Source organism: Mustelus asterias, chromosome 17 (genome assembly GCF_964213995.1).
Source record: "Mustelus asterias chromosome 17, sMusAst1.hap1.1, whole genome shotgun sequence".
In the NCBI taxonomy this organism is placed as follows: Eukaryota; Metazoa; Chordata; class Chondrichthyes; order Carcharhiniformes; family Triakidae; genus Mustelus; species Mustelus asterias.
In genome coordinates this window covers 3,612,119-3,636,083 of record NC_135817.1, presented here as the reverse complement: position 1 = coordinate 3,636,083, position 23,965 = coordinate 3,612,119, and the positions used below count along the sequence as shown (strand labels likewise).

Below are 23,965 nucleotides of genomic sequence, written 5' to 3'. Positions count from 1 at the left end.
GGTGATTGTGAAAATCTCTCTCTCTCTGTACAAGTCTTTCCTTTTCTAAGTTCAATGTCCATTCCCGTGGCCCAAGTACCCGACATCGGGGCGGCACGGTAGCACAGTGGTTAGCACTGCTGCTTCACAGCTCCAGGGTCCCGGGTTCGATTCCCAGCTCGGGTCACTGTCTGTGTGGAGTTTGCACATTCTCCTCGTGTCTGCGTGGGTTTCCTCCGGGTGCTCCGGTTTCCTCCCACAGTCCAAAGATGTGCGGGTTAGGTTGATTGGCCAGGTTAAAAATTGCCCCTTAGAGTCCTGGGATGTGTAGGTTAGAGGGATTAGCGGGTAAATATGTGGGGGTAGGGCCTGGGTGGGATTGTGGTCGGTGCAGACTCGATGGGCCGAATGGCCTCCTTCTGCACTGTAGGGTTTCTATGATTGTGGTCATTCCCATCCTGCATTGCTGCAATATTGCGGAACCTTCTAAGCCACAGTGTAAGGAATATTAAAAGTTTTACGTTGTGTATCATTGACCATTTTGAAGGATATGGAAAAAATAAGAATATTTATTAGTCACAAGTAAGGCTTACATTAACACCGCAATGAAGTTTCTGTGAAATTCCCCTATTCACCACACTCCGGCACCTGTTCGGGTACACTGAGGGAGAATTTAGCACGGCCGATGCATCTAACCAGCACGTCTTTCAGACAGTGGGAGGAAACCGGAGTACCCGGAGGAAACCCACGCAGACATGGGGAGAATGTGCAGACTCTGCACAGACAGTGAACTGAGCCGGGAATCGAACCCGGGTACCTGGCGCTGTGAGGCAGCAGTGCTAACCACTGTGCCGCTCTCTCCCAATCATTGTGTGTATTCTCAACACATGAACCGACTGAAAGGATGTTGTTTGGGAGCTGCTTCTCCTGCTCTCTCTCTCTCTCTCGCTCGCTCTCTCTCATTCACTTACCCACTCTCTCTCCGTACCCTTTTTCTCCTTCCCTGAATTCCTGTCTTCAGCCGAAGCTCTAATATTGCATGCACAGGGAGATCTCGAACAGGAGTGTGGAGACTAGGGGAATTTCACAGTAACTTCATTGCAGTGTTAATGTAAGCTTTACCTGTGACTAATAAATAAACTTTATGTAAGCGCTTGCATTTAGATAGCGTCTATTCTGTTCGCAGTGCAGTGCTTTTGGAGTGAAGGCACTGTTGTGAGCAGCATGACAGGACAATCACTTTCTTGTGATGTTGGCTGAGTGATAAACAGTATGTGGAGATGCCGGCGTTGGATAAACATTAGCTGGAGAGATCCCTCCTGCTCTCCTTCAACATAGTCCCATCTTCCATTTACCTGAGGGAGCAGTGGCTGCCTCAGCTTTTGAATCAATTTAATTTGATTTATTATTGTCACATGTATTAGCATACAGTGAAAAGTATTGTTTCTTGCGTGCTATACAGACAAAGCATACCCTTCATAGAGAAGGAAACGAGAGAGTGTAGAATGTAGTTTTACAGTCATAGCTAGGGTGTGGAGAAAGATCAACAGGTAGGTCCATTCAAAAGTCTGACAGCAGCAGGGAAGAAGCTGTTCTTGAGTCGGTTGGTACGTGACCTCAGACTTTTGTATCTTTTTCCCGAAGGAAGAAGGTGGAAGAGCGAATGTCCGGGGTGCATGGGGTCCTTAATTATGCTGGCTGCTTTGCCGAGGCAGCGGGAAGTGTAGACAGAGTCAATGGATGGGAGGCTGTTTTGCGTGATGGATTGGGCTACATTCACGACCTTTTGTAGTTCCTTGCAGTCTTGGACAGAGCAGGAGCCAAACCAAGCTGTGATACAACCAGAAAGAATGCTTTCTATGGGTGCATCTGTAAAAGTTGGTGAGAGTCGTAGAGGACATGCTGAATTTCTTTAGTCTTCTGAGAAAGTAGAGGCGTTGGTGGGCTTTCTTAACTATAGCGTTGGCAAGGAGAGACCAGGACAGATTGTTGGTGATCTGGACACCTCGAAATCCGAAGCTCTTGACCATTTCCACTTCGTCCCCGTTGATGTAGACATTCACAGTAACAAATATTTACAGGATTATCTGAAACAGGAGTAAGCCATTCCGCTCCTCTGTCAGTTCTGTCAATGACAGATTTATACATCCATACCTCTACTTTGCTTCAACTTTTACAAGGGCTAAAAAGAAGGGGTTGGAGCGGGGGAGCGGGGCGGTGGCACGGTGATTAGCACCGCTGCCTCACAGCGCCGGTGGCCCGGGTTCAATTCCCTTTTTCTCTTAAGTGCTTTGTCACAGAAACTTAGCCGGACTTTAGAATCCGTTAATATTTGCTTTAAACTTGGAAAATATTTTCCTTTTTGTTTTTCTGTGGGGTATCATTTAGATTCCTTGTTTTCTTGAGTAAGTCTGTTGTCCAGGGCCGTTCCTGTTCAATACCTTGCATGAAACTCTCAATAGTTTAGCCATATCCTCCACTACGCTTCCTAAAGTCAGTGACTATCTCTTTATCTGAAAGGTGGCATTGTTAATAGTCCACTTCTCCTCGGCATGTGCAGAAGGCAATCTTCCAAAAGGAATAAGAGGCATCAGAATGAAGCCATGGCAGTGTTTGAGTTGATGATGTGGAGATGCCGGCGTTGGACTGGGGTAAACACAGTAAGAAGTTTAACAACACCAGGTTAAAGTCCAACAGGTTTATTTGGTAGCAAAAGCCACACAAGCTTTCGAGGCTCTGAGCCCCTTCTTCAGGTGAGTGGGAATTCTGTTCACAAACAGAACTTATAAGACACAGACTCAATTTACATGAATAATGGTTGGAATGCGAATACTTACAACTAATCCAGTCTTTAAGAAACAAAACAATGGGAGTGGAGAGAGCATCAAGACAGGCTAAAAAGATGTGTATTGTCTCCAGACAAGGAGAATCTGTATGTTCTCCCCATGTCTGCGTGGGTTTCCTCCGGGTGCTCCGGTTTCTTCCCGCAGTCCGAAAGGCGTGCTGGTGAGGTGGATTGGCTGTGCTAAATTGGCCCAAATGTCTCCAGACAAGTTAACAAGGAAGTGGAGGAGGATTGGCTAGCAGAGGACACTTTTGGCAGTTTGTATTGCCAGCTTTGCATATTATTACGATATGGATGGGCAGAATGCACTGTAAACGACCTGGATGGAAGCATGCACTCCAAGCATTCTTGGTCCAGAACCTTTGCGACGTTTGCAGATCTGTCAAAGAACGTTCCCGTGAGTACAGAATATTTTCAGAATACCTGTGTCTTCCCCATATCATAGCCGCAAGTGTCATAGAATTCCTGCAGCGCAGAAGGAATCCATTCAGCCCATCAAGTCTGCACCAACTCTCTGATCGCGCATCTTACCCAGACCCTCCCCCTGTCCTATCCCCGTAACCCCATGCATTTCCCCCCTGCTAATCCCCCTGACCTACACATTTGGGCCAATTTAGCACAGCCAATCCACCTCACCAGCACGCCTTTCGGACTGCGGGAAGAAACCGGAGCACCCGGAGGAAACCCACGCAGACACGGGGAGAACGTACAGATTCTGCACAGACCCAAGCCGGGAATCGAACCCGGGTCACTGGCGCTGTGAGGCAGCGGTGCTAACCACTGTGCCACCGTGTCCCCCCCCTTGCTGACCCCTTCTTTTCACCCCTTGTAAAAGTTGAAGCAAAGTAGAGGTATGGATGTATAAACCTGCCATTGGCAGAACTCAGTAACAGTTTTAACAACACCAGGTTAAACTGACAGAGGGGTGGAATGGCTTACTCCTGTTTCAGATAATCCTGTAAATATTTGTTACTGTGAATGGAAACAAGTGTTAAGTGTGTAACTTTTTCTCTTGAGTGCTTTGTCACAGAAACTTAGCTGGACTTTAGAATCCGTTGATATTTGTTTTAAACTTGAAAAATATTTTCTTTTTGTTTTTCTGTGGGGTATCATTTAGATTCCTTGTTTTCTTGAGTAAGTCTGTTGTCCAGAGCCATTTCTGTTCAATACCTTGCATGAAACTCTCAATAGTTTAGCCTGAGGAAAAGACTCTGCGGCTGAAGAGTGATGGAACACAGGAGTGTGGATGAGAATAAAGACATTGGCGGCACGGTGGTTAGCACTGCTGCCTCACAGCGCCAGGGACCCGGGTTCAATTCCAGCCTCGGGTCTGTGTGGAGTTTGCACATTCGCCCCATGGGTTTCCTCCGGGTGCCCCGGTTTCCTCCCACACTCCAAAGATGTGCTGGTTAGGTGGACTGACCATGCTAAATTCACCCTAGTGTCAGGGGGGCTAGCAGGGTAAAGATGTGGGGTTACGGGAATAGGGCCTGGGTTGGATTGTGGTCGGTGCAGGCCCCCTTCTGCACTGTAGGGATTCTATGAAATGAAATATAGAACCTTGTAAGGCTTCTTGGCGAAGTACAAAGGAAAAGTCACCTGTTCTTGTCTCTCTTTGCCCTTGTGGGACCTGGGGAGAAAGAAGAACCTTTGCCAGGCTTGATGGCACAAGTCAGGGTGTTTACACTCCATTCATCCACAATGGTTCTAAATTAGTTTTGTTGGAATTTGTTGGATGTTCTGTCATGATGCTAATATTTGTTACAGTTTCATGTTAACAGGCATGCTTTACTTTTAAGAATGAATTAATGACATGGGTCTGATTACCAAATGTAAGTTTGTAACAGATTGGACAATTGGATGGCATGTACAGCACAGAAACAGGCCCTTCGGCCCAACTGGTCCATGCTGGAGTTCATGCCCAATATGAACCTCCTCCCACCCCACTTCATCTAAACCTATCAGCGTCTCCTATTCCCTTCTGCCTTGGGTGGTGTCTGAGAAGCTAAATGGCCAGTACAGGAAGTCCCTCATGCCTCATTCAGCATCATTCTCATAGAATCCCTACACTGCAGAAGGAGGCTATTAGGTCCATCGAACCTGCGCTGACAACAATCCCACCCAGGCCTTATCCTCACGTATTTGTCCTACTAATCCCCCTGACACCAGGGGGCAATTTAGCATCAACCAAAGCACATCTTTGGAGTGTGGGAGGAAACCGGAGCACCCGGAGGAAACCCATGCAGACACGGGGAGAAAGTACAAACTCCACACAGACAGTGACCCAAGGCTGGAATTGAACGCGGGTCCCTGGTGCTGTGAGACAGCGGTGCTGACCACTGTGCCACCGTGCTGCCCTGCTTTTCACAATATACATTAATGATTTGGAGGAAGGCCTTGGAAGGGGTCCAGGGGAGGTTCACAAGAATGATCCCTGGAATGAAGAGCTTGTCATTTGAGGAACAGTTGAGGACTCTGGATCTGTACTCGTTGGAGTTTAGAAGGACGAAGGGGGATTGTATTGAAACTTACAGGATACTGCGGGGCCTGGATAGAGTGGACGTGGAGAGGATGTTTCTACTTGAAGGAAAAACTAGAACCAGAGGGCACAACCTCAGGCTAAAGGGACGATTCTTTAAAACAGAGATGAGGAGGAATTTCTTCAGCCAGAGAGTGGTGAATCTGTGGAACTCTTTGCCGCAGAAGGCTGTGGAGGCCGGGTCATTGAGTGTCTTTAAGACAGAGATAGATAGGTTCTTGATTAACAAGGGGATCGGGGATTATGGGGAAATGGCAGGAGAACGGGGATGAGAAAAGTATCAGCCATGATTGAATGGCGGAGCAGACTCGATGGGCCGAGTGGCCTAATTCTGCTCCTATGTCTTATGGTCTGCTTTAGTGTTGCAGACATAATGGGGCTAGTATGCGTTCTTAGCATTGAGACCTCTGCCTTAGTGTTGGTTTGTGCCAGGGATGTGTGAATGTCGAGTCACCTGATTCGTGCCGTTTTGGAACAGTTTCTCCCGCTCACCGCCTCTCTCCCCAACTCTCCCATTCGTAACTCCTCTCGCTCGCTTCCTCCCTCTCTCTGTCCCTCTCCAAAGTTCCTAAGGCTAAATTTTTAACCAAGATATAGAAGGTCAACTTTTACAGGAGTAATATTGTTGAGTGGGTTGAAATCTGCCCCCTCTCATCACTACACTGTTGCAGAGTTTCTGGGTCGGAGGTGGTCTCTGGCATGTCGGGGATCAGCCTAAACTTTCTCCAATTTCTAGCACAATTCTTTGTCTGCTCTGCAATCTCGCCGACATTAAGTTTGAACCGGGCTGTGTATCTGCCAAGCCTCGTGGCCCTTTTAGAGGATGGGATTGGCGTGACTGCAGGGCGCACTAGTGAGGTGGCAGTCTTGACATCACATGCGCAGACCTGAGGGGCTGAATGGCCTTTGATGGTGTGGTTTTTTCTCGGATTCTATCCATGAGTCAGGCTGTAGAATCATAGAATTCCTACAGTGCAGAAGGAGGCCATTTGGCCCATTGAGTCTGTACCAACCACAGTCCCACCCAGGCCCTATCGCCATAACCCCACATATTCACCCTAGCTAGTCCCCCTGAGACTAAGGGGCAATTTAGCATGGCCAATCCACCTAACCCGCACATCTCTCGACTGTGGGAGGAAACTGGAGCACCTGGAGGAAAACCACGCAGACACAGGGAGAACATGCAAACTCTACACAGATAGTGACCCGAGGCCGGAATTGAACCTGGGTCCCTGGTGCTGTGAGGCAGCAGTGTTAACCACTGTGCTACCATAGAAGGAGGCCATTCGGCCCATCGAGCCTGCACCAGGGTGAGTTTGTTTTCAGTGGCAAGTGGGTGGTAAATTTGGATTTTTTGGCCGGAAGCCAGGGATTGACTTTTATACGAGATGTACGAAAAATGAATGATTTTTATCGAAAAATCCGAGGTTACCTTTGACATGAGATTGCCCATTATTTGAGTATATGCAGTATCCCATTTATGAATATAGGAATTGAGGAATGGGCAGCACGGTGGCACAGTGGTTAGCACTGCTGCCTCTCAGCGCCAGGGACCTGGGTTCGATTCCCGGCTTGGGTCACTGTCGTGCGTAGTCTGTATGTTCTCCCCGTGTCTGCGTGGGTTTCCTCCGGGTGCTCCGGTTTCCTCCCACAGTCCAAAAGATATGCGGCGTAGGTGCATTGACCATGCCAAATTCTCCCTCAGTGTTACCCGAACAGGCGCCGGAGTGTGGCGGCTAGGGGAATTTCACAGTAACTTCATTGCAGTGTTAATGTAAGCCTACTTGTGACACTAATAAGTAAACTTAAACATTTATGGAGTGGGGAAGGGGGTTAGCGTGGTTGCAAAAAGACTTTCTGCCTTGTCTCAGGCATCATTCATAGCATTGCACTATTTCTAACCTGTCCTGTAACCTTTCAAATCTCCCCCCTCAACCATTTTATTGAATCAACACCACAGGTGAAGCAACAAGTGTCTCACAAAGTTTAAATATAGCTTCAAACCAAGCCACAAGGGATTTTCACTCCTGCAGCTTAACACTAGCATGTTCTCTTGGGTATGAATTAACCGGATGAACCTGCACTATATGGGTTAACAGCAGAATCCCTATAGTGCAGAAGGAGGCCATTTGACCCATTGAGTCTGCACCGACCACAATCCCACCCAAGCCCCTTACCTGTAACCCTGCATATTCACCCTGCTGACACTAGGGTCAATTTAGCATGGTCAATCAACCTAACCCGCACACCTTTGGACTGTGGGAGGAAACCGGAGCACCCGGAGGAAACCCACACAGACACGGGGGAGAATGTGCAAACTCCACACAGAGAGTGACCCAAAGCCGGAATTGAACCCGGGACCCTGGCGCTGTGAGGCATCAGTGCTAACCACTGTGCCGCCCCAACGTACTTCCGCCTTTAATTTCATTAGTTACAATGTGGGAATATTTTGGAATGAAAGACCATGACATCAGTGTTTGTACCACTGACTGGCCACAAGTAATGTTGACACTGCTTAGACTTGTGCACTCATTTCAGGCAGAAAACTGCATGCGTACACTCGCCAGGTGAATGTACACCAGGTGTGTGCATATTGACTTTACATCTGCCAGCATTCGATAACCAAGGAACTCGCAATGATCCAAAACACTTGCCCACTCAGCTTTTGATCTCAACATTTTCCCAACAACTGCATTAAAAGCTTCACGTCCCCACGCGTGCGATCGATCATTGAGATCACTGCTGGTATCTATTACTCCTCGCTTGCCTGTTTACTGATCAGTAATGTGATTAGCCACATGGGTTCACTGGCGGATAAGTTAGACCACAATGCTTTAAATCCCAAAATGCCTCTCCCTTTATAGATTTATCTCACTCGCCACTTCTCCACAATTGCTGCACGCTTCAATTAGCTGTTCAGTTGAAATCAAGCCCATGCCTTTGCTTTTATGGTGGGTTGGATTGTACGTCTCGCCTTTTAATTTTTCTTTATTCTTCCGCACTGTTTGATGTATTCTTTTGATTTGATTTGTTATTGTCACGTGTATTGGGATCCAGTGAAAAGTATTGTTTCTTGCGCGCTATTCAGACAAAGCATACTGTTCATAGAGAAGGAAAGGAGAGGGTGCAGAATGTAGTGTCACAGTCATAGCTAGGGTGTAGAGAAAGATCAGCTTAATATATGGTAGGCCCATTCAAAAGTCTGATGGCAGCAGGGAAGAAGCTGTTCTTGAGTCGGTCGGTACGTGACCTCAGACTTTTGTATCTTTTTCCCGAAGGAAGAAGGTGGAAGAGAGAATGTCCAGGGTGTGTGAGGCCCTTAATTATACTGGCTGCTTTGCCGAGGCAGCGGGAAGTGTAGACAGAGTCAATGGATGGGAGGCTGGTTTGAGTGATGGATTGGGCTATGTTCACCACTCTTTGTAGTTCCTTGGGCAGAGCAGGAGCCATACCAAACTGTGATGCAACCAGGAAGAATGCTTTCGATGGTGCACCTGTAAAAGTTGGTGAGTCGTAGCTGACATGCCAAATTTCCTTAGTCTTCTGAGAAAGTAGAGGCGTTGGTGGGCTTTCTTAACTGTCGTGTCGGCATGGGGGACAGGTTGCTGGTGATCTGGACACCTAAAAACCTGAAGCAGCCTGGGAATGGAGGGATACAAACGATTGGTCTAGTTGGACCAAGGAGCGGCACAGGCTTGGAGGGCCGAAGGGCCTGTTTCCTGTGCTGTATTGTTCTTTGTTCTCTCAGTAATTCTCCCGTATGGGACTGGTTGCCTGGTTACTTGCTATCAGTGGGGGAACGTCACATGCCAGTTTGCATGTGAGTTTGCTGGTTTTGATCTCTCGCCAGCTGTAAGCAGTGAACTGGGAGGACTGATACCGGGTGTGTGGAATACTCCATTGTCAGCATATAACTGGCCCCCATACGCCACCTGTTTCTAGACTTGCAGACAGCTTTTCCCTCATCCAGTATTGGCCCATGGTTGGACAGGTGAGAGTTTACACAAAGCTGTTGGGTGCATTGCTTTCATGAGACCTAGGAACATGGGCACCGGAGTAGTCCATTCAGCCCATCGAGCCTGCTCTGCCATTCAATGCAATCATGGCTGATCAGACACTTCAGTGCCATTTACACCCATTATCCCCAAAACCCTTCATAGGCCTTAGTGGGAAGCTATGAAATGAGGGTTTACTTAATCTCTCGGAGGGAAGTGACTCTCCAAACATTATTGGTATAATATCATCCCAAGTATTGGCATCTAGGCTTAACATTAGTGTTTAATTATTTGTCCTCATTTCTACTTATTTATTAGTCACAAGTAAGGCTTACATTAACACTGCAATGAAGTTACTGTGAAATTCCCCTAGTCGCCACACTCAGGTCAATGCACCCTAACCAGCATGTCTTTCAGACTGTGGGAGGAAACCGGAGCAACCGGAGGAAACCCACACAGACAACGTGCAAACTCCACACAGACAGTGACCCGAGGCTGGAATCGAACCCGGGTCCCTGGCGCTGTGAGGCAGCAGTGCTAACCACTGTGACGCCCCATAGGAAGTTAACATGGCATAAACAGGTTCTGATAGAAATCTGTGTACTGGTTTGTGGGGGATGGATCTGGTATTTCAGGAATATCAGCTAGTTAAGGTTGTTTATGAGTCATGGATTCAGTTCGAATAGACATTTATTTTCGAAAATCTCCCCTTGATGTTCATTTTTGAAGGGGTCAGATGCAGTGTAATCAGCCTCATTTCGCTGTGGCCCCTGCGGTCTCCCCTCTCCGTGTTCCATCTGTGTGTCATTATGAACAGCATTCACCCTTTGGATGTTGGAGACTGTTTCATCTTTCATAACCCACAAGATGTAGGCAAAAATGCAGATTTCACAACCTCCAGGTGTCCCAAAGTGTTTCCAGTCAGGGCAATATTTTTGGGTAATGACTTATCTTTTCAGTTTGGATCTAGTTTGTGGGGACCAGGAGTTGGATTCAATTTGATTTTTGGTTTTCGGAGCAAGCAAGGAATGGATTTGGCTTTGCCCGGATCCGCTCTGAGCATTGGCTTTGTAACTTTAAGAATGGAAATATAGTCACTGTTATAATGTTGAAGTCTGCCCAATATTTTCCAGATGTGGAGATGCCGGCGTTGGACTGGGGTAAACACAGTAAGAAGTTTAACAACACCAGGTTAAAGTCCAACAGGTTTATTTGGTAGCAAAAGCCACACAAACTTTCGGAGCTGCAAGCCCCTTCTTCAGGTGAGTGGGAATTCTGTTCACAAACAGAGCATATAAAGACACAAACTCAATTTACATGAATAATGGTTGGAATGCGAATACTTACAACTAATCAAGTCTTTAAGAAACAAAACAACATGAGTGGAGAGAGCATCAAGACAGGCTAAAAAGATGTGTATTGTCTCCAGACAAGACAGCCAGTGAAACTCAATGAAACTCCAGTTCCGCACACACGAGGACGGCCTCAACCGGGATATTGGGTTCATGTCCCACTATTTGTAACCCCCACAGAGTTTCACTGGCCACAGAGTTTCACTGGCTGTCTTGTCTGGAGACAATACACATCTTTTTAGCCTGTCTTGATGCTCTCTCCACTCATGTTGTTTTGTTTCTTAAAGACTTGATTAGTTGTAAGTATTTGCATTCCAACCATTATTCATGTAAATTGAGTTTGTGTCTTTATATGCTCTGTTTGTGAACAGAATTCCCACTCACCTGAAGAAGGGGCTTGCAGCTCCGAAAGCTTGTGTGGCTTTTGCTACCAAATAAACCTGTTGGACTTTAACCTGGTGTTGTTAAACTTCTTACAATATTTTTCAGTCAGCATTTTTCCCTTTTCATTTCTCTATTTTCCCATGTATTGAATGTCCAGCCAGTTTGTGTACAAGTAGCAATGTGATCATCTGTTTTAGTGATATAAATAAAGACAGAGTCTCACGTTAATGTCTCCCCTGAAAGATGGGGCCTCTTGACAGCACAGCACTCCCTCAGAACTGCACTGGAGTGTCAAGAGAAACTTTGTACCCCAGTCCCTGGAGTGGGCCTTGAACCTACAGCCCTCTGACTTAGAGACCAGAGTGCTACCACCTGAGCTGCGGCTAGCATTGAATTACGAGTGACGCTGATTCTACTTCACCCAAGGTGGGTTTTCAACAATATAGTTAAGAAGACCCATCAACACCTCTACTCTCCCAGAAGGCTAAGGAAATTTGGACCGTACACTTTTACAGATGCACCTTAGAAAGCATTCTTTCTGGTTGTATCACAGCTTGGTATGGGGCTCCTGCTCTGCCCAAGATCGCTAGAAACTACAAAAGATCATGAATGTAGCCCAATCCGTCACGCAAACCAGCCTCACATCCATTGACTCTGTCTACACTTCCTGCTGCCTCAGCAAAGCAGCCAGCATAATCCATGCACCCCGGACATTCTCGCTTCCATCTTCTTCCATCGGGAAAAAGATACAAAAGATCATGTACCAGCTGACTCAAGAACAGCTTCTTCCCTGCTGCCATCAGACTTTTGAATGGACCTACCATATATGAAGCTGATCTTTCTCTACACCCTAGCTGTAACTGCAACACTATATCCTGAACTCTCTCCTTTCCTTCTCTTCTATGTACTCTCTATGAACGGTATGCTTTGTCTGTATAGTGCGCAAGAAGCAATACTATTCATTGTATCCCAATACATCCCAAATCAAATCAAACCACGTTCAGTCTATCGCCAGCACTAACTTGCTCAATCTCCAGATGATTGCCCGCTACAGTATTAACTCACCCACAGAAGACAATTATCCTCGCTAGCTTAGCCAATAATTTTGTACATATTCTAGAGAATCTCAGGGTGCTGTCTCGCGTATTCTTGGACTCAGTTTATCCCCTTCATCACCAAGTCCTCTGTGCTCCACTAAATCTATTTCAAAATCTGTTTTAAACGCCTCCAATACTGACTATTTGGGGAACCGTCCACATTTTATTCCAGGTTGCATCCATTGTTGCTCTGACTCCGGGTTACCGTTCTGCTTGTTTAATGATCCTTCTACTCCCCTCCCCCACCCCTCAATCACAAAGCTACAGACCTCTTGCACTTTGGAATTCTTGGCCTAAGCTGCTTTGCGTTGCTGGCTCCTCCACTGTTTCTCAAAAATCTGGTTAATCTCTTTCTGCAACCCTTAAATCCTCTCTCCAAGTACTGATGCAAGCCCTCGCGGTTCAGGAGTTAACTAGTCTTCCTGTCTGTATCTGGTAGTCATGATGTGGAGATGCCGGCGTTGGACTGGGGTAAGCACAGTGAAAAGTCTCACAACACCAGGTTAAATAAACCTGTTGGACTTTAACCTGGTGTTGTGAGACTTTTTACTGTAGCCACTCATAGCCCCTAGGCCTGAAGCCTGAGAGTGAGTCAGTCGCTTATACACTCCCTCAGCTAGAGCTAGGGAGGGGAAGGGGGAGGAAATACCAGGATTTCATATCCCCTTTTTTAAAAATAGACAAACACCGCTTACAATTCAGTGCAATTTGTTGACAAAAAGGAGCTTTTGAAGGCAATTTTGTCTCTGTAAGGTTAAAATTCAATAACACTGTTTTTATTCTGTACAATAGAAAGGGTTTTGAGCTCGGTGTGCTGTCCAGGTGACTTTTATTCGTGAATATGTGCACAATGCTCTCTAACCAGAGCTATTAATGGTGAGTGTGCCACTGCCCTGAGTCATGGCTGGGTTGTTGAAGCAGTCGCTGAGGTTCTGTTACAGTCTCAACTTGGTGAAAATGCTGAAACGGAGCACGCTGCAATTAATCTCTGCCCTTTGGGTGACAGATTGTTGGAGTGGGCCGTAGGATTTTCTGTCAGTATTCTTTACTTTTATTCCACTTTTTCCATTTTCCCATGCGTTGAACTTCCAGCTCTTCCAGTTTTAATATTAATTCCCGAACCTTGCTCTGAAATGATTCTAAGACGTGTGTGTCCACGAGTGTGCGTGTGTGTGTCCACGAGTGTGCGTGTGTGTGTCCACGAGTGTGCGTGTGTGTGTCCACGAGTGTGCGTGTGTGTGTCCACGAGTGTGCGTGTGTGTGTCCACGAGTGTGCGTGTGTGTGTCCACGAGTGTGCGTGTGTGTGTCCACGAGTGTGCGTGTCCACGAGTGTGCGTGTCCACGAGTGTGCGTGTCCACGAGTGTGCGTGTCCACGAGTGTGCGTGTGTGTGTCCACGAGTGTGCGTGTGTGTGTCCACGAGTGTGCGTGTGTGTGTCCACGAGTGTGCGTGTGTGTGTCCACGAGTGTGCGTGTGTGTGTCCACGAGTGTGCGTGTGTGTGTCCACGAGTGTGCGTGTGTGTGTCCACGAGTGTGCGTGTGTGCGTCCACGAGGGTGTGCGTGTGTGCGTCCACAAGTGTGCGTGTGTGCGTCCACGAGAGTGTGCGTGCGTGTCCACGAGAGTGTGCATGTGCGTCCAGGAGAGTGTGCGTCCACGAGGGTGTGCGTGTGCGTCCACGAGAGTGTGCATGTGCGTCCGGAGAGTGTGCGTGTGCGTCCAGGAGAGTGTGCATGTGCGTCCAGGAGAGTGTGCGTCCACGAGGGTGTGCGTGTGCGTCCACGAGGGTGTGCGTGTGCGTCCACGAGGGTGTGCGTGTGTGTCCACGAGGGTGTGCGTGTGTGTCCACGAGGGTGTGCGTGTGCGTCCACGAGGGTGTGCGTGTGTGTCCACGAGGGTGTGCGTGTGCGTCCACGAGGGTGTGCGTGTGTGTCCACGAGGGTGTGCGTGTGCGTCCACGAGGGTGTGCGTGTGCGTCCACGAGAGTGTGCGTGTGCGTCCGGAGAGTGTGCGTGTGCGTCCAGGAGAGTGTGCGTGTGTGTCCACGAGGGTGTGCGTGTGTGTCCACGAGGGTGTGCGTGTGTGTCCACGAGGGTGTGCGTGTGTGTCCACGAGGGTGTGCGTGTGTGTCCACGAGGATGTGCGTGTGTGTCCACGAGGGTGTGCGTGTGCGTCCACGAGGGTGTGCGTGTGCGTCCACGAGGGTGTGCGTGTGCGTCCACGAGGGTGTGCGTGTGCGTCCACGAGAGTGTGCATGTGCGTCCGGAGAGTGTGCGTGTGTGTCCACGAGGGTGTGCGTGTGTGTCCAGGAGAGTGTGCGTGTGTGTCCACGAGGGTGTGCGTGTGTGTCCACGAGGGTGTGCGTGTGTGTCCACGAGGGTGTGCGTGTGTGTCCACGAGGGTGTGCGTGTGTGTCCACGAGGGTGTGCGTGTGCGTCCACGAGGGTGTGCGTGTGCGTCCACGAGGGTGTGCGTGTGCGTCCACGAGGGTGTGCGTGTGTGTCCAGGAGGGTGTGCGTGTGTGTCCAGGAGGGTGTGCGTGTGTGTCCAGGAGGGTGTGCGTGTGTGTCCAGGAGGGTGTGCGTGTGTGTCCACGAGGTTGTGCGTGTGTGTCCACGAGGGTGTGCGTGTGTGTCCACGAGGGTGTGCGTGTGTGTCCACGAGGGTGTGCGTGTGCGTCCACGAGGGTGTGCGTGTGCGTCCACGAGGGTGTGCGTGTGCGTCCACGAGGGTGTGCGTGTGCGTCCACGAGGGTGTGCGCGTGCGTCCACGAGGGTGTGCGCGTGCGTCCACGAGGGTGTGCGTGTGCGTCCACGAAGGTGTGCGTGTGCGTCCACGAGGGTGTGCGTGTGCGTCCACGAGGGTGTGCGTGTGCGTCCACGAGGGTGTGCGTGTGCGTCCACGAGGGTGTGCGTGTGCGTCCACGAGGGTGTGCGTGTGCGTCCACGAGGGTGTGCGTGTGCGTCCAGGGGGGTGTGCGTGTGTGTCCACGAGGGTGTGCGTGTGTGTCCACGAGGGTGTGCGTGTGTGTCCAGGAGAGTGTGCGTGTGTGTCCACGAGGGTGTGCGTGTGTGTCCACGAGGGTGTGCGTGTGTGTCCACGAGGGTGTGCGTGTGTGTCCACGAGGGTGTGCGTGTGTGTCCACGAGGATGTGCGTGTGTGTCCACGAGGGTGTGCGTGTGCGTCCACGAGGGTGTGCGTGTGCGTCCACGAGGGTGTGCGCGTGCGTCCACGAGGGTGTGCGCGGCGTCCACGAGGGTGTGCGTGTGCGTCCACGAAGGTGTGCGTGTGCGTCCACGAGGGTGTGCGTGTGCGTCCACGAGGGTGTGCGTGTGCGTCCACGAGGGTGTGCGTGTGCGTCCACGAGGGTGTGCGTGTGCGTCCACGAGGGTGTGCGTGTGCGTCCACGAGGGTGTGCGTGTGCGTCCACGAGAGTGTGCATGTGCGTCCGGAGAGTGTGCGTGTGTGTCCACGAGGGTGTGCGTGTGTGTCCAGGAGAGTGTGCGTGTGTGTCCACGAGGGTGTGCGTGTGTGTCCACGAGGGTGTGCGTGTGTGTCCACGAGGATGTGCGTGTGTGTCCACGAGGGTGTGCGTGTGTGTCCACGAGGGTGTGCGTGTGTGTCCACGAGGATGTGCGTGTGTGTCCACGAGGGTGTGCGTGTGCGTCCACGAGGGTGTGCGTGTGCGTCCACGAGGGTGTGCGTGTGCGTCCACGAGGGTGTGCGTGTGCGTCCACGAGAGTGTGCATGTGCGTCCGGAGAGTGTGCGTGTGTGTCCACGAGGGTGTGCGTGTGTGTCCAGGAGAGTGTGCGTGTGTGTCCACGAGGGTGTGCGTGTGTGTCCACGAGGGTGTGCGTGTGTGTCCACGAGGGTGTGCGTGTGTGTCCACGAGGGTGTGCGTGTGTGTCCACGAGGGTGTGCGTGTGCGTCCACGAGGGTGTGCGTGTGCGTCCACGAGGGTGTGCGTGTGCGTCCACGAGGGTGTGCGTGTGTGTCCAGGAGGGTGTGCGTGTGTGTCCAGGAGGGTGTGCGTGTGTGTCCAGGAGGGTGTGCGTGTGTGTCCAGGAGGGTGTGCGTGTGTGTCCACGAGGTTGTGCGTGTGTGTCCACGAGGGTGTGCGTGTGTGTCCACGAGGGTGTGCGTGTGTGTCCACGAGGGTGTGCGTGTGCGTCCACGAGGGTGTGCGTGTGCGTCCACGAGGGTGTGCGTGTGCGTCCACGAGGGTGTGCGTGTGCGTCCACGAGGGTGTGCGCGTGCGTCCACGAGGGTGTGCGCGTGCGTCCACGAGGGTGTGCGTGTGCGTCCACGAAGGTGTGCGTGTGCGTCCACGAGGGTGTGCGTGTGCGTCCACGAGGGTGTGCGTGTGCGTCCACGAGGGTGTGCGTGTGCGTCCACGAGGGTGTGCGTGTGCGTCCACGAGGGTGTGCGTGTGCGTCCACGAGGGTGTGCGTGTGCGTCCAGGGGGGTGTGCGTGTGTGTCCACGAGGGTGTGCGTGTGTGTCCACGAGGGTGTGCGTGTGTGTCCACGAGGGTGTGCGTGTGCGTCCACGAGGGTGTGCGTGTGCGTCCACGAGGGTGTGCGTGTGCGTCCACGAGGGTGTGCGTGTGCGTCCACGAGGGTGTGCGTGTGCGTCCACGAGGGTGTGCGTGTGCGTCCACGAGGGTGTGCGTGTGCGTCCACGAGGGTGTGCGTCCACGAGGGTGTGCGTGTGTGCGTCCACGAGAGTGTGCATGTGTGCGTCCACGTGTGTATGTGTGTCCCCGTGTGTCCATGTGAGTGTGTGCATCCATGTGTGTGTGTGTGTGTGTGTGTATGGATTTTAAGAAATCTCTCCAGTAATAACAATAGCTGGTGCTGCTGTGAATGGAACTGCAACCGGAATAAAAGCTCAGTCTTTCCTGGTGTGAACTCTGTTGACAATGTCTTTCCCGACTGACCCCACCTCCTGGCCAACTGCAACCAATATAGGGAGTCTTTTCTTTCACTGAGACTGAGTTCTATATTTTCCCCCATTTCCCCTGCACCCCACACCACCAGCACTTGAAGCCACGCACCATGTAGAACCTGTCTGCCTCGCAAACTCTGACTGATACAGCTGCACACATTTTGACCACATTTGCCCTCTTTCCTGGATTTGCCCCTCCTCCGTGACGCCTTGCATTGGCACGGCTGGGATGACGAACTCCGATTCAACTGTCCATAGATATATAAAGGTTAAACTCAAACCTACTCCATCACAAAGCCAGCACCAACTGAGGGCATGTTGGCGTGTGCCTGTATCAGATATGTAGGAGCGGAAAACCTCCCTGGAGGAGACTCCTCTCATCTGAAACCTGGAGGATTCTCCCGATACAGCGACAGAACTGGGCTGTATATGTAAAGACAGGTAGAGGTTCATGGCTCCCTTGAAAGTGGAGTCACAGGTGGACAGTGTGGTGAAGACGGCTGCACAATTAGATCATTACACTGAGAGAGGGCCTCTTCCAGTGATCAGGTGTGATGGCTGGCATTTATTGTAAGAAGCTTAACAACACCAGGTTAAAGTCCAACAGGTTTATTTGGTAGCAAAAGCCACTAGCTTTCGGAGCCTTAAGCTCCTTCGTCACCTGAAGAAGGAGCTTAAGGCTCCAAAAGCTTGTGGCTTTTGCTACCAAATAAACCTGTTGGATTTTAACCTGGTGTTGTTAAACTTCTTACTGTGTTTAACCCAGTCCAACGCCGGCATCTCCACATCATGGCCTTTATTGTCCACCCTTTATTGTGCTGAGAAGATAGTGTGAGGCTCTTTGAACAACTCATCGAGGTTAAACTAGCTGAATGGTTTGCTTTTTGATTTGATTTATTATTATCACATGTATTGGGATACAGTGAAAAGTATTGTTTCTTGCGCGCTATACAAAGCATACCGTTCATAGAGAAGGAGACGAGACAGTGCAGAATGTAGCGTTATAGTTATGTTATGTTAAATTTATTGGTCACAAGTAAAGCTTACATTAACACTGCAATGAAGTTACTGTGAAATTCCCATAGTTGCCACACTCCGGCGCCTGTTCGGGTCAATGCACCCTAACCAGCACATCTTTCAGAATGAGGGAGGAAACTGGAGCACCCGGAGGAAACCCACGCAGACACGGGGAGAACGTGCAGACTCCGCACAGGCAGTGACCCAAGCCGGGAATCGAACCCGGGTCCCTGGCGCTGTGAGGCAGCAGTGCTAACCACTGTGCTACTGTGCCACCCCAGTCATAACTAGAGTGTAGAGAAAGATCAACTTAATGCGAGGTAGGTCCATTTAAAAGTCTGATGGCAGCAAGAAGCTGTTCTTGAGTCGGTTGGTATGTGTCCTCAGACTTTTGTATCTTTTTCCCAACGGAAGAAGGTGGAAGAGAGGATGTCTGGGGTGCGTGGGGTCCTTAATTATAGTGGATGCTTTTTCGAGGCAGCAGGAAGTGTAGACAGAGTCAATGGATGGGAGGCTGGTTTGCGTGATGGATTGGGCTACATTCACGACCTTTTGTAGATCCTTGCGGTCTTGGGCAGAGCAGGCGCCATACCAAGCTGTGATACGACCAGAAGGAATGCTTTCTATGGTGCATCTGTAAAAGTTGGAGAGTCGTAGCTGACATGCCAAATTTCCTTAGCTTTCTGAGAAAGTAGAGGTGTTGATGGGCTTTCTTAACTATAGTGTCAGCATGGGGGGGCCAGGACAGGTTGTTGGTGATCTGGACATCTAAAAACCTGAAGCTCTCGACCATTTCTACTTCGTCCCCATTGATGTAGACAGGGGCATGTTCTCCTTTATGCTTCCTGAAGTCGATGGCAAACTCTTTCATTTTGTTGACATTGAGGGAGGGATTATTGTTGCCGCACCAGTTCACCAGATTCTCTATCTCATTCCTGTACTCTGTGTTGTCACTGTTTGAGATCCGACCCACTACGGTGGTGTCGTCAGCAAACTTGAAAATCGAATTGGAGGGGAATTTGGCCACACAGTCACAGGTGTATAAGGAGTATAGGAGGGGGGCGGAGAACACAGCCTTGTGGGACACCAGTGTTGAAGAGGGCTAACTGTGTTGACATGGGATCCATGATTACACATGTTTTGGGCATGGGCTGGCATCGCCAGATTGCAGTTTGGGTCTTTCACCAAATTCACCTGCTCCAAAAACTGTTATTTATCATAAATGGAAAGAAAATCTCACCATGGGTGCGGCTCAGAGATGCTGCAGGGTCACCCACACTGACTGAATGTTCACGCTTCCCCGAACTTGTTCGGGGTTTGCCTTAGTCGGATGTCTCAGTGTCATCAAGGGCTGAATAACGTAAGGAACGTGGTTTGTGAAATACAGATTTACCGGAGAGACAAGTTCCAAAGTCTTTTAATAACATTGAAGGAAGTCGCGGTAACCCACTTGCATCTCTGCTTCTCTTATTCCTGCTAAACTTGTGTTTCCTCGACAAAGAGAGAATCTTCTACCGTTCCAAACCCTTTCAGCCTCCTGTTCCTCGTGCGTCTCTCTCATCCCCTGTTGGACTGACAGCGATTGTTAATCTTTAACCGCCTAGTTTTTCTGGGATTCAGTAAACTGGCTCTGGTCCCCATAATCACCCTGGGCGGCACAGTGGTTAGCACTGCTGCCTCACAGCGCCAGGGATCCGGGTTCGATTCCCGGCTTGGGTCACTGTCTGTGCGGAGTCTGCACGTTCTCCCTGTGTCTGCGTGGGTTTCCTCCGGGTGCTCCGGTTTCCGCCCACAGTCTGAAAGAAATGTTGGTTAGGTGGATTGGCCGTGCTAAATTCTCCCTCAGTGTACCCGAACAGGCGCCGCAGTGTGGCGACTAGGGGATTTTCACAGTAACTTCATTGCAGTGTTAATTTAAGTCTACTCGTGACACTAATAGAATCCTGGAATCCTACAGTGCGGAAGGAGGCCATTTGGCCCATCGGGTTTGCACCGACCACAATCCCACCCAGGCCCTATCCCCATAAACCCATGCCCCTGACACTGAGGCACTTTAGCATTGCCAATCCATCTAACCCGCACATCTTTAATAAATTTAAACTTAAACTCTACCCTTGAACTGGCATGTACATCCAGGGGCTAGCAGTAGCCTCACTTGGCAATGATCTTTTTACTGGATTTGAGTACATTCATCGCTGTGGTAGTCATAAGAACATAAGAACTAGGAGCAGGAGTTGGCCATCTGGCCCCTCGAGCCTGCTCCGCCATTCAATAAGATCATGGCTGATCTTTTCGTGGACTCAGCTCCACTTACCCAACCGCTCACCATAACCCTTAATTCCTTTACTGTTCAAAAATTTATCTATCCTTGCCTTAAAAACATTCAATGAGGTAGCCTCAACTGCTTCACTGGGCAGGGAATTCCACAGATTCACAACCCTTTGTGTGAAGAAGTTCCTCTTTGGCTTGAATGAGTCAATGTTCCCACATGACACGACAGACTGACAGAACCTTTGTGGGCAAATTTCTGGGATTCTAACACACCATCATTAACACATTGTCCAATACACAATACATATAGAAAGATACTAAAATGAGGAAGTCCTCTATTACAATGGTTGACTAACCTTTTTATAGAATCATACAGTGCAGAAGGAGGCCATTCGGCCCATCGAGCCTGCACCGACTACAATCCCACCCAGGCCCTATCCCCATGTTTTTACCCCAGCTAGTCCCCCTGACACTAAGTGGCAATTTAGCATGGCCAATCCACCTCACCAGCACGTCTTTCAGACTGTGGGAGGAAACCGGAGCACCTGGAGGAAACCCACACAGACACGGGGAGAACGTGTAAACTCCACACAGACAGTGACCCAAGCCGGGAATCGAACCCGGGTCCCTGGCTCTGTGAGACAGCAGTGCTAGCCACTGTGCCACCGTGCCGCCCACATTTACATTCAGGTGTAGTGAGAAATATTAAATCCAGCTGCCTGCTTTTCTGAGCTGACATGTTGCAGGATTTGGGACCTCGAGAGGGATCCGTGAGGGCCTTTTGGCAAAGCTGGCATATCTAAACGAAATGGTACTGTTCATTTCAAACTCCTTACCCCTCAGTCTCTCAAAGTGTGGAAAAACAAGCACAGTCTGTGTTCCTTAACGTGGAACTTCCCAGGGCCAATCCTAACAATACTAAATGCATATGTACAATTAACCAGAACAAAGAACAAAGAACAAAGAACAGTACAGCACAGGAAACAGGCCCTTCGGCCCTCCAAGCCTGTGCCGCTCCTTGGTCCAACTAGACCAATCGTTTGTATCCCTCCATTCCCAGGCTGCTCATGTGACTATCCAGGTAAGTCTTAAACGATGTCAGCGTGCCTGCCTCCACCACCCTACTTGGCAGCGCATTCCAGGCCCCCACCACCCTCTGTGTAAAAAACGTCCCTCTGATGTCTGAGTTATACTTCGCCCCTCTCAGCTTGAGCCCGTGACCCCTCGTGATCGTCACCTCCGACCTGGGAAAAAGCTTCCCACTGTTCACCCTATCTATACCCCTCATAATCTTGTATACCTCTATTAGATCTCCCCTCATTCTCCGTCTTTCCAAGGAGAACAACCCCAGTCTACCCAATCTCTCCTCATAGCTAAGACCCTCCATACCAGGCAACATCCTGGTAAACCTTCTCTGCACTCTCTCCAATGCCTCCATGTCCTTCTGGTAGTACGGCGACCAGAACTGGACGCAGTACTCCAAATGTGGCCTAACCAGCGTTCTATACAGCTGCAACATCAGACTCCAGCTTTTATACTCTATACCCCGTGCTATAAAGGCAAGCATACCATATGCCTTCTTCACCACCTTCTCCACCTGTGTTGCCACCTTCAAGGATTTGTGGACTTGCACACCTAGGTCCCTCTGTGTTTCTATACTCCTGATGACTCTGCCATTTATTGTATAACTCCTCCCTACATTATTTCTTCCAAAATGCATCACTTCGCATTTATCCAGATTAAATTCCATCTGCCACCTCTCCGCCCAATTTTCCAGCCTATCTATATCCTGCTGTATTGCCCGACAATGCTCTTCGCTATCCGCAATTCCAGCCATCTTCGTGTCATCCGCAAACTTGCTGATTACACCAGTTACACCTTCTTCCAAATCATTTATATATATCACAAATAGCAGAGGTCCTAGTACAGAGCCCTGCGGAACACCACTGGTCACAGACCTCCAGCCGTAAAAAGACCCTTCGACCACTACCCTCTGTCTCCTATGGCCAAGCCAGTTCTCCACCCATCTAGCCACTTCTCCTTGTATCCCATGAGCCTTAACCTTCTTAACCAACCTGCCATGTGGGACTTTGTCAAATGCCTTACTGAAATCCATATAGACGACATCCACGGCCCTTCCTTCATCAACCGTTTTTGTCACTTCCTCAAAAAACTCCACCAAATTTGTAAGGCACGACCTCCCTCTTACAAAACCATGCTGTCTGTCACTAATGAGATTGTTCCGTTCTAAATGCACATACATCCTGTCTCTAAGAATCCTCTCCAACAACTTCCCTACCACGGACGTCAAGCTCACCGGCCTATAATTTCCTGGGTTATCCCTGCTACCCTTCTTAAACAACGGGACCACATTCGCTATCCTCCAATCCTCAGGGACCTCACCCGTGTCCAAAGAAGCGACAAAGATTTCCGTCAGAGGCCCAGCAATTTCACCTCTCGTCTCCCTGAGCAGTCGAGGATAGATGCCATCAGGCCCTGGGGCTTTGTCAGTTTTAATGTTCCCTAAAAAACCTAACACTTCCTCTCTTGTAATGGAGATTTTCTCTAACGGGAAAGAGGCTTGTCAGTCCTGGGTGAGTAAAGAATTTGTTTAACTTCAGTGTCAGCCTGAGCTCAGTGGTAACTAGTCCCTCCTCTGAGCCGCGACATTGTAGACTCGGTTCTAAATTCAGAGACATGGCAATGTTGGCTGAACCTGCAGTGCAGTATGAAGGGAGTGCTGCATTGTCTGAGATACTGTCTCCCCAGTCAGATGAATAATTTGCTCGAGTTCTTTTTTCCTGTTCATTCGTGGGACATGGGCGTCACTGGCTGGCCAGCATTTATTGCCCATCCCTAGTTGCCCTTGAGAAGGTGGTGATGAGCTGCCTTCTTGAATCGCTGGAGTCCATGTTCTGTGGGTTGTCCCATAATGCCGTTAGGGAGGGAATTCCTGGATTTTGACCCAGCGAGTATGAAAGAATGGCGATATATCTGCAAGTCAGGATGGTGAGTGTAACTTGCAGATGGTGGTGTTCCCATGTATCTGCTGCCCTTGTCCATCTAGATGGAAGTGGTCGTGGGTTTGGAAGGTGCTGTCTAAGGATCTTTGGTGAATTGCTGCAGTGCATCTTGTAGATAGTGCACACTGCTCCTACTGAGCGTCGGTGGTGGAGGGAGTGGATACTTCTAGATGTGGTGCCAATCAAGCGGACTGCTTTGTCCTGGATGGTGTCAAGCTTCTTGAGTGTTGTTGGAGCTGCACCCATCCAGGCAAGTGGGGAGTATTCCATCACACTCTGACTTGTGCCTTGTAGATGGTGGACAGGCTTTGGGGAGTCAGGAGGTGAGTTACTCACCGCAGTATTCCTAGCCTCTGACCTGCTCTTGTAGCCACTGTTTATGTGGTGAGTCCAGTTGAGAAACTCAACTGGACTCACCAGATAGAAACCCTACAGTGCAGAAGGAGGCCATTCGGCCCATCGAGTCTGCACCGACCACAATCCCACCCAGGCCCTACCCCCACATATTTACCCGCT

At 49.8% G+C, this 23,965-nt stretch overlaps 2 protein-coding genes across 2 annotated transcripts in view; both read left to right on the top strand.

Annotated features, from left to right (window-relative positions):
- Positions 1-10,222, top strand: part of wdfy2 (WD repeat and FYVE domain containing 2) — a 187,790-nt gene extending 177,568 nt beyond the window's left edge. Inside the window, exon 13 of the transcript XR_013499878.1 lies at positions 10,110-10,222. The gene's annotated coding sequence lies outside the window, so the exon portion shown is untranslated. The remainder of the gene's footprint in view (positions 1-10,109) is intronic.
- Positions 1-23,965, top strand: part of LOC144506219 (protein Shroom2-like) — a 191,346-nt gene that overhangs the window by 4,824 nt on the left and 162,557 nt on the right. The gene's annotated exons all lie outside the window — the stretch shown is intronic.